This window comes from Leptidea sinapis, chromosome 42, assembly GCF_905404315.1.
Source record: "Leptidea sinapis chromosome 42, ilLepSina1.1, whole genome shotgun sequence".
Lineage (NCBI taxonomy): Eukaryota > Metazoa > Arthropoda > Insecta > Lepidoptera > Pieridae > Leptidea > Leptidea sinapis.
The window spans coordinates 4,077,167-4,088,695 of record NC_066306.1 but is presented as its reverse complement, the minus strand read 5'-3'; the positions used below and the strand labels follow the sequence as shown (position 1 = coordinate 4,088,695).

Here is an 11,529-nt window from a genome sequence, read left to right as displayed (position 1 = left end):
TTAAATTAATAGCTAATAATAATAATTATAGTTTCATCTAAGCGGCTATAGTCAACCATAGAAATTATAATGTTATTATCTCTTTCGTCACCTTTTTTCTCAACAATGCTAAGTTTAATTGCTATCAGCTGAATACATATACACTTATCTATCAAGTGTTGTTACTGTCAAATATTAAGTCTTAAAAATGAAAGGTGTAGATATGAATGAGCGTTGCATTAGTACATTGACTTGTACACGTCATATTTGTAAGCATAGTGCGGTCTGGTACGCCGAAATTGATAAACGTAACCAACTATGTAGCGGTGTGTTTACACAGACAACGTACCAATGAATCCAATTTAGCGCTATGGTAGAGCACCGCGTCGCTGGATATTGCCACAAGTCACAACGTTGAACGTAGTAGAGTTTGGTAGAGACTAGAGTATGAATGCGTCGACCGCCACCGCAAGCCGTCAGTTGAACAGTTCCACTCGGTTCTCAGTCGTACGCCAAACAGCGTTCTTGTACATCGCGTTCTCTGTTGTCGCTTGTCGGGTTTTGTTGGCCCGTGTCGTACTGCGTCCGCACCCTTATCAAAACGTTCCCGCATTGAGATCGATCTGCACGTCTCTACATTGTGATAACGCATGCCGATTCTGTGTGACGTCATGACTACAATGTCTTGTTTATTATAGTGTTGTGTGCGTCGTAGCAGCGGTTGTCGGATTGTTGTCTTGTGTGTTTATAAAACATGTAAGTATTCTTGAGCTCATTAAATATAATATTCGTAGATCAATTTACAAAACAAATGTTTCCAGTAGTTTATTACAATCCTGGATATTCCAGCCTGAAAAATACAAAATTTCCGTATTCAAGATAGAAAGAACATAATTAACAAGAGGTGTTTATTATATCCAGGTTAATTTAATCAATAAAAGTTTGTCTCATAATATAGTATTTGAAAACAATTTCCACGTAAAATTCTAATTTTTTACGTTATTTGAATGATGCTTTTTACAGCTTAAGCAATGCTGGTTTGAATGAATATTGATTGAATTAAAAGTTTATAAGATTTTAGGAGTGCAGATACTCACAGATTTAATTATCAGTAAAGATTAAAATATAACATAAAAAATAACCCAAGAAGTCTTTAAAACTCCTCCCTTTTTTGGAATACGTTAAAAAGGAGCATCGTCTTCTTATATATAATGCTCATAAAATATTATCTGTGCTTTAACATATGCTAAAGAAATATTCATTCATATTTTGTAAGCCAAACATGTGTGTGGCGTAAACATTATTTAATTATAAGATAGCATGTTTCAAGGCAGAAACGTGTTGCAACTTTTGTCAATAAGTGATAGGTATAAATAACTTAAGTACAGTATAAAGAAAGGGTCATTTCAAGGTAGAACACTGACCTTAAATAATGAACCAATCATAATTAAGCGTTTCCACAAAATAACCTTTTAAAAATACGAAACAGTAATTGCATCTTTTGGAGGAATTATAGTTAATCTTTAGAAAGGGCAAATAAAGTATTGCTTCAAATTATTTAGAAGAAGCAGTCTGATTCCAATAAACAATTATTAAAATATAAATTATGACCTTTGAAAGTTCTGAATAATTACGCAGGTACATAAAAAACATCAATTATAATGAGTTTGCAACTAAAAACTTAAAATATTTAAAAATCATTTTCGACTGTTTTATATGGATTGCTATTTCAGAGTGCTTTTTATGTACAAATATATATAATTAAACTTAAAAATATCATTTATTTTCTTTTTAATCTCAAAACAGTAAAAGTATTGACGACCCATATAGCCTAATGGTTAGTGACTACTAAGCTAGAGGTCCCGGGTTCGAACCCCGGTAGGTGCAATCATTTATATGATGAGTATGTTTGTTTTCGAGTCATGTATGTTTATATGTATTTTTGTATGTTTAAGTAAGTATATTGTATTAAATATATCGTTGTCTTGTACCTACAGGCTAGTTTGGGACAAGATAATTTGTGTCAAAGTGTGTCGGTAGTATAATTATTATTATTATTATATTCAAAGGTAAAAAAATAATAGACTTGAATATATAGTGTATCTCTGTGTAGATATTTTTTTGTATAAGGGATCCTCGTTTTATTATAAGGCCGAAAAATAAGTGAAATATAGTATTTTAATCAATCATTAATATATGTACAAATTTTTAAGTTAATTAGACGTTATATAGGAAAATTATTTTCAATCAAATTGCATATTACGTAAAGCGTAGAACTAAAATTAAGTATTGGTCTCCGCTGCGCTCCAACTGCCTCAGACACCTCAGGCGTAGTCGCAAAGTGCGGCAACTAATACTACACCCAAGTGGGCGTACTCGAGCCTGTCTCGAACAATAAGTGACGTTGACGTACCACATGTTCTGTTAAACTTTGCTAATAATTGAAACTAAAATGCCGGGTTGCGTAGTAAGACTTTGTAAAAATAACACTACAATAAATAAGAAAGACACTGGTATCACATATAATCAATAAGTATTTTGTATTTTATTAATTTCAATGTAGAGTACCACGAAGCGTGTGTTACAAAATTTGAAAGATGCCATTGAGTGTCAAGATGCCACGCACGCAAGCATCTAATAGTTGCTGTAATAAAAAAAAACTATTTTTCTTAGACAAATAAAATTTGAAAAACAAAACTTTATGAACGATGCGGGATTCGAACCCACGTTCCGTGCCGGTGCTCTAACCAACTGAGCCAACCGTTCGAGTTCTGAACGAGAGAACTGAGGTCGTGGGTTCGAATGCCGCATCGTTCATAAAGTTTTGTTTTTCAAATTTTATTTGTGTATTTATCATAGAAGTGAGGGTTATCACTTTAAAAACATAGCATATTGTTTATTTTTCTTAGGTGTATTTCCTAGCTGTAGGGTAGCGGAGACCAAACCATTATCTAAGGCGTAGAATAAAAAGACCTGTATAGTAATGAATAATTCAAATGAAACAATGACCTGACTTACTATTCACTTAAAAATATACTTACCTAAAGAATAAATCAACTTTTTATAATTTACGAAGTAAAATATTACAACCGAATGAGTGAAGATTTGAGCTACATCCGTTTCGCTCAACAAACGCAGCGACAAAAACGTGTATATATTTTTAAACTCGAACCAAAACATAAAAAACATCAAGATTACAAAGATTTTGTGACTTCGATTCCGGAGTTAATTTAAAAACACATTAAAATATTTATCTCATGGATAGCAAACGTCGTAAACTATAAATTTATATGAATTTGTAGCATATACAAATAAACATTACTTTTGCTATAAAGCCGTTTTATTTTATACTACATAAAGCGAGAATTTGGGTAAGGTTTATCTAGTCAATCGAGCCAACCTTATAATAAAAATTTTAAACTTTTGAATTATCACTAGGTATCAGTCGGAGGCTCCTCTGCACAGGATGCCGGCTAGATTATGGGTACCACAACGACGCCTACTTCTGCCATGAAGCAGTTATGTGTAAGCATTACTGTGTTTCGGTCTTAAGGGCGCCGTAGCTATTGAAATTACTGGGCAAATGAGACTTAACATATTCTTTTGTCTTAAGGTGACGAGCGCAATGATAGTGCCGCTCAGAATTTTTGGGTTTTTCAAGAATGCTGAGCGGCAATACATTGTAATGGGTAGGACGTATCAATTACCATCTGAACGTCCTGCTCGTCCCATCCCTTATATTTATAAAAAAAGGTACATACTTAGAATTCGGTTTGTGTAGGAGATTGTAGAAAAATCTCAAAATTGTCATTCTCACAATATCTTAAATTGCACCCCGGGTTTTGAATATTATTTACTTTTGCTTACTTTTGATAATGTTGCTGTGCATATGTTCAAGCACACGTCTTGACAAAAGGCAAGAAAAGTGGTTTAGACCGTTTAAATTATTACATTCTCTGAGTGTCTCTGCCTCATTTCCAGCTAATCTTCAAAATCAGTGCACCTATTTTGACGAGCCTTCACTGACAAATAACTTGTGTTATAAGAAATAATTGAGCATTTTAATTTAATTTAAACTTTTTTTTTCTATGAACTAGACGTGAATTTCACGTAAAAAGAAGTATGAATCCGATTCTATGGTCAAACACAGTCCGTATTTTCTGCAGTGTGAAAAAATGTATCTATATATCGTACGAGTGTGTACGTGCTGCATACATTGTATATGAAAAAATTTCAATCAGAACTATTTACCTCACACCTGCGTCGATTACATTTCTATACTATCGAGGACATTAGAAGATCTCATCATGTAAATGTTATAACATTAAAATTACTATTGGACTTATAATGCGTTCGGTACGAGCGTGATTATCGTATAAAGTACCCCTTAGCCTGTCCGAGGTACTTTTTATTCAAGTTTGTACCACTGACTGTCTCTATAAAGTTAATGAGTCTACAAGTTCCGTTATACTACTAGAACTTACTGTAAAAAACCTTTAATCGAATGTCATCTACTTGTTCGCCTTATGTGTACGTTTATGTGTTTAGGTAGCCATATTGAATAGGTTTCAATAGTTTTACAGGTAATTACAACTATTTTATTAACATCATAACCGAATCCGATAGGGCAACGAACTACGATTTCATCATGAAATTCGATTCCTTTTTGAAATTCATGAATCTTTGTAATTCTGATCTGCAAGCTTTTTGTGTGTCAACCGTCGTTCGGTTATAATCGAGAGCGTGAACATAAACTTAGCTTTGAGAGAGTAAAATTAAAAAAGTAATTTAGACAGAATAACAGTTATTTATCGTAAATGTTATAACTTTATGATTATAAAACAAAAACCAAGCTTTGGCGAAATTTAATGATTGTTGGTCGTTTCAAGATAGATCAACTATTTATTGAAGCAGGCGTTACTTTGCGGAAATCCATAATTATACAAATGATTTAAGTTTTCTTTAGTGTTCATTCCGCCAAAATTTGTTTTTAAACAATTTGACACGTGTTTCGCCTCTACACGAGGCATCCTCAGGACGTGTTGTCTCGCCAAAATCTGGCACGAGACTAAATTTTGATTTATGATGAAAGACAAAGATTTTGGCGAGACAACACGTCCTGAGGATGCCTCGTGTAGATCAACTATTATAATTATGAACTTTTGCTTATCCAATATTAATAATAATTTAATCAAATCTAATAATATATGGTACAGAGTGTTATGTGCCCTACCCTCTGCGGTAGGATACTCTGAGTTGCAGAGGCTAGGTCCTTCTAATTAAATAAAAAAATATTTAATATACTGAACTTTATATATTAAATGTACTTCCCACTTGACGATCTCATGCCTGACTGGTCCAGTTTCGACCTATGATAGATGTCATCGACTTAGCGCTGCACTAGTCTGCTGCTCAATTTATCATTAGCTCTAAGCCTGCTTTCGACGACTCTACTACACTTGTCCATTATCTCAATATCTTTCGCCAACTCTTATTTCTTCATGAACAATTCTTTTAGGCAGCTATTCCGTTTTGGGACTTGCAGGAAGATTAAGCTTTGCTATCTACTGTTCGTATTCCAGTACGTGTCTCAATCATGATTTCAGCCAGAAGACATCCACTGCTGGACAAAGGCTCTTGCCATAATACGTAAAAAACCGTCTGACTACTACAGTGTTTAAGGAACAGTAACAAGAGTATCTTGAAGATAATTGCTGCCAGATCAGACTGTTCCGTACAAAGGCACTGGATTAAGATTGCTATTAGACTGATTAAATTATATATTAACAACTAACAACATAGGATAATTAAAGTTTTACCAACATACCTATAACTAAGTTATATACTTATTTATAGGTATGTTGGTAATGATAATGGTCTTGTTTAAATAAATGATTCATCAACAGCCGGAAGACGGCTACCGCTGGGCAAAGGCGTCCCCCAAAGATCTCCTCCCCCTATGATGATCAGTCCTGCGTTACCCCATCAACAATACATTCAACAACCAACAGCCATCTTGACCAGATTGTCGGTCCACCTTGTGGGGGCCTACTAACACTACGTCATCCAGTCCTTCTCCATTGCCCTATGAGCGAGTGTCTCAATGCGTAATTGAAATTAAAACACAATAAATGAAATTAAAAACGTAATGAAAAAAAAAATCACTTAATTCATCTAGGTCAAGCAAATCACACTTATGAATATTTATTTATTAGGATCGCCAACACAATAATCACTAACTAAATATTATTATAAATAAATCTAACTCTAATTGCACATACAGACAACGACCACATGCAAGTATAACGTACTTATACATAATTTTTGAATTTTAATTGTGAAACATAATAACTAATGCTAAGATACAATATAATATCCGTACACGGCATGATTACATTGACAATTTGAAATTGTATCCTTTTCAGGGCAGCCATATTTAAGTATAAATATTTCTAAATCGATTTTTTTTGTAATTTTTATATGTATCTAAGAAATTTTATCGGGACTTTCATGCATTCGTTTTAATAAACAAATATCAAATGTTTGTTTCTTTTTACCAGTTATCACCACTACTGAAAAGGTTGAGCTTTTATGAGAAGATATGTAAAGGAATTCGTGATCAAGTGTGTTTTTATCACTGTCTTCTTAATTGTACATAAAAGAGACAACAATATTCATGATCATGAACTACGCATTGAGTCATGTTCGGGAATACAGACATAAATGCCCTACTTTTGGTCGACATCTGCATAAAGGGCATGAAACATTGCTTTTACTTTCAAACAGATGGTTATTCCGCCTGACATCTAAGACCTGTGGTTCGTTTTTCTATACATCTACAATAAAAAAAAATTCTTAAATTCACTTAAAATTTGACACAAATTTTATTGAGTGTTATTGTATTTAGTATAAGGTAGAATAATTAATCTTGGTACCAAACTGTTATATTTTTCACCGATGCTTTGAAATTTATAAATAAAGTTTCACAACCTTTCTATTAAGTACATGTCTGTGTGATAAATAAAGTTATGGACAGATGTAATTTATTACTTAAAGGGTAGCTAAGGGTTCGGGACGACCAAGATCAATAACGGATTCAAAATCACGAGTTAACCCTTTCTTTATTTATATTGTATTACATAGATATTATATATTTAATAAAAGTACTAACTTTTGTTTTATATATACTTAGATGAAAATCCAGCTGAAATACTTTGAAGTTTCCATATTTCTCAAAAAAAAAGGAACATAGGACTATCTCATTGTCATTCTGATTTTCTATTTACGGGAAAACGGGAGAATAGAAAAATGGTACGGATTGTGATAGTAGCAGATTTAAAAAGCTAGTAATAATACTTAACAGTCATAATATATAGGACTAGGTCCGTTAGTTAGTTAGTGTCAGTTAAAATTTATAATAAGTTACCAGAACACTTAAAAGCCGAAACCAATATTAAAAAATTCATAAGCTCTTTGAAAAAGTTACTTTTGGAAAAATGTTACTATTCTATTAATGAATACCTAGAGGAAAAATATATTTGAATGTCTGCCCCTCTGTCGTTCATTGCTATGCCTTATTACGAGGTGCATTTGATAATTATTTAGTACTACAATTTTGTTTAGTAACTAAGTCGCATGTAACGCAATTTTATTAAATAATAAAAATAATAAATAAATAGGTACAGGTAAATAAAGTTAATTTAAGTTTAATTTTTTTTGCTAATAAATTTACATTTTCCGTTAATAAAACACTTAGATATGTATAATCTATCCTTGTATGAGACTTCCTATTTGAAGCTGCAGTAACAAGTCAATCGTAAATCTTCGGCATACGAGAAGAGACATGCTTTTAACATAGACAAAATTTAGTTAACTATTTTACTTTTCCATTTTGCTTATGTGGAGCACATAAAAAGATTGCAACAGGATTTTGACAGTAACAGTGTATTTCAGTTTGTATTTAATATTAAATACTCAAAGCAATTTCAATTATGATTTAGTAAAATCCTTGTTTCTATTTACAAATATTAAAACTTGTACACAACAGTTACACTTTACACTAAACTAGTTTATATAGTTTCCCAAACTTTTGATGCATTTCTTACGTTTAATTCAGCTATTTTAATAAAAAAATTATCATTTTTGTATTTATTTCACTCATATAATTATATATCAAACAAATATACTCACAAGAAATTGTGTACTTACCTACAGCATGAATAGGACTATAAACTGTATGTTACAAATTTAAATAATACACATTTTTAAGTCCCCCTGAAAACGTGACGTGGAAAGGACCCGAAACGTCGGGTTAACATAAAAAAAATATAAGTTAATATTTTATTATAATTATAATAAAAATTTAGCCTTTTTTTAGATCAAGAGAAGTGCAGAGCACTACACTATAATTGTAATTATTGAACAAACTTGGCTTTTAACATCGCAAAACCTTATGTTAAAACAGTTTCAATTACACGCGTTTTAATCCTTTAAAATATGTTTCATTTAAAAGGAATAAAAGGTAAAGTATTCGGGAAGATATCATTATAATTAAACCATGAATAGGGATCGTTGAGTACGATCGCCGACATCTCGTAAGGAGCACATATGCGACCTGAATGCCACAAGAGCTTGGCAGCCGGCAACCACAAGCATGCTTGATTCATCCAACGAACATTACATACGAGTACAAATAGCGAAAATTAATTAGGCAACAAAATTAATTGGCACTCGTTTTAGGCTGAATAATGCACTATTGTAAAATTCTATTTGATTGAAAAGAGTGGCCATTGAGTTTATTATATATGTTCTTCTCACGAGCTCAATTTTTATATACGCACATATGGTAAATTAGTAATTTAAAAGAAATATTTGTAGTGACGATTCATAAGAGCTTAGTTTAAGTCTACTGTAATAAAGTGTATTTGATTTTGAGTACACATTTAAATAAGACACTTTTTTAAGTCCCCCTCAAAACGTAATCTGGATTTGAAATAAAATTCAATCAAATTAATACACTTTGAAAGAGAGGTTGCTCCAAAAGGAGAGGAGAGGTTGCGCCAGGCATTTTTTGTAGTTAGTAGGGCCCAAATTAAATTCACTTTTAAATAAAATGATTTGATATTTTGTCGTATTTGTTTATCAAAAGGACCTGGAGGCATCGACAACGGTACATTCGGAACGATACGATAATACTCAGAATATATCGCAACTACCCTGCTCTAGCAAATGTTTGAATTCCTTATCGTTTATCGTAACCATATACTAATATTTTGATTTTGTTAAGTGTCAAAAGTCAAAACATAGTTTAGACGCAAAGGACCACGCCAGACTCTGCCCCACCAATTTACAGCATTTATACAAAATTTACATATTTAAAAATTATATAATAACTATAATGTGACCATTTAAATTTAATAAATAATACAAAACTTGCGGATAAAAAAATGTAAAAAAAAAGTAACTCAACCCATCTCGGCGACTTCCTATTTATCAGGCGGTAATTGGCATTACTTTCTACGCATAAACGATCAATAAAACGACTTAAATTACTTGGTAGTAAAAAAAATCCTGTTGAAAATGTTAATAATGTTTAAATATTTGGCGTATGTTTATTTATTTAATATACACCAAAAGAAACAAGAAATTGACTCCACGATCAAAATGAAAGCACAATTACAAGTTAAAATGATAATAGGAACGACAGCCTAGCAGGTGTCGTTGAGATTATCGTAAAAGTGACGCTTGATTATTTGTCAAATTCGAATATTCGTCTCTGACATTTTTAACTAAGGTTAGGACCGATAATATCGAATAATGTTTCGTTCGTTCAATCATCGTTTCGACATTAAATACGATGTAACTAAGAGTTGGATTCGATACGACTAATGCCACGATTTATCGAATATCGATTTTAGGAGTAGGCCCCCTGCTGAAACATTAAAGTTTGGCGGGTACAATATGTTTACTTTTAACTTTGTATACTGTTTTATAAATTAAGTAAAAAAAAAAACAACAATTTCATCAGATCATCAAAATTTAGAGCACTTCACTAAAACTGTAAATATTAAAATACAGATTGGCTCCGGATTCAACAATCTGTTCAGATAATCCAAATTGATAGTTCCTGAGGCCGGTAATAACCGCATAATTATTGAACAAACTTGGCCTTATTACACCGCTCGAACAAACCCATGAAATAACCTTTACTAAACGGCAGGCTATTAAACTAATTACCTTTAAAACAATTCGACGCAAAGTTATTCGATTACCTTTATCAGATTCCACAGAACCATTCATATTATATGCTAATTTATCAAATAAATAAGTGAAAATTAACAAGGTACATTTTACTTGGTTCTACTTAACTTGCTTATCTGCCTCATTAAATTTAATGAATAATCGTAATCTTGTTATCTTAATGTTAACATTACATGTACGCATATAACTGAGTATGCAATATTTAATGTATTTGTACAGTCACATTCATAATTAATGAGAAATAACTTCATATTGTGATAACTTGACACCCTGGTTTGATATTCATATGTTTGCCGACTGCTAACATATTTTAAAGTTTGTGTGCACAGTTTTTTAGAGAAATATTTTGTAAACTATGCATATGTAGAGATATAAGTAATCACGGGCTATTTATTCTAAGCACCTGGGCGTCTACTGTGCGCCTATTTTGAGTTGTGCGGTTAGGTTACTAATTCTTGGCATCCCCACTCCCCAAGAATACGATTTTGACCCTAAATAAATAATTAATATTTGTATTTTTAAATTTATTTCAGTAACATATAATTTGTAAAATAAGTGTGTAGAAATAAAACACTTTTTTAAAGGATTAAAATGCGTGTAATTGTAAAATTGTTTTTACATTAGATTTTTGCGTAAAAGTTAAATTTTTATTGTTATTTTAGTTAACCTGACGTTTGAAGACCGTTCTTGATCTTCAGGGCCAGATGGTAATGCCAAGGTAGTTTTTGTCATATTTGTCATTATGAAGTTTAGCGTCATTTATTGCCTCGGAGGAGGTATTTGCTGTGGACAGATGTACATGACAGAATATAAGTATGCCTGATTTGTGTACGTTGATAAAGATAGTGCATTCTCAAATGGTGTCATCAAAATAACTAGATGATATTGTGGTGGTTTTACTTTTACTTTGTTAGCGACAAATAGTTTTCATTACGTAGGAACAACCTGGATCCAACCTAAAACAGCAGTTGAATTCACCCAACAGTGTTCTTGATAAAAAGTATTTTCAAGCAATTTTGGATCTTATTCATCAAAATTATCTTCCGCATAAGTATTTTTACAGTAAAATAAAAATTAATAAAGACACACTCATGTAAATTTAAAAGCCAAATAATACATAAATCGATGTTATATCAAAGTATTGTAAATAGTATAAATGATTGATACTTTATGACGGTGACTGTACCTTTACAATGTTAATGGAGAAAATGAACAAAGTTTTAATAAAATAATTAATATTGGTAAACGATAATAGCAGTAAAGTTGCTATTATCAACATTAATAAGTTTC

The 11,529-nt window shown here is 31.9% G+C and overlaps 1 protein-coding gene across 1 annotated transcript in view; it reads left to right on the top strand.

Annotated features, from left to right (window-relative positions):
• Window positions 1-440: 440 nt before the first annotated feature.
• The window catches only part of LOC126976745 (uncharacterized), a 43,681-nt gene continuing 32,592 nt past the window's right edge, over window positions 441-11,529 (top strand). Inside the window, exon 1 of the mRNA XM_050825303.1 lies at window positions 441-735. The gene's annotated coding sequence lies outside the window, so the exon portion shown is untranslated. The remainder of the gene's footprint in view (window positions 736-11,529) is intronic.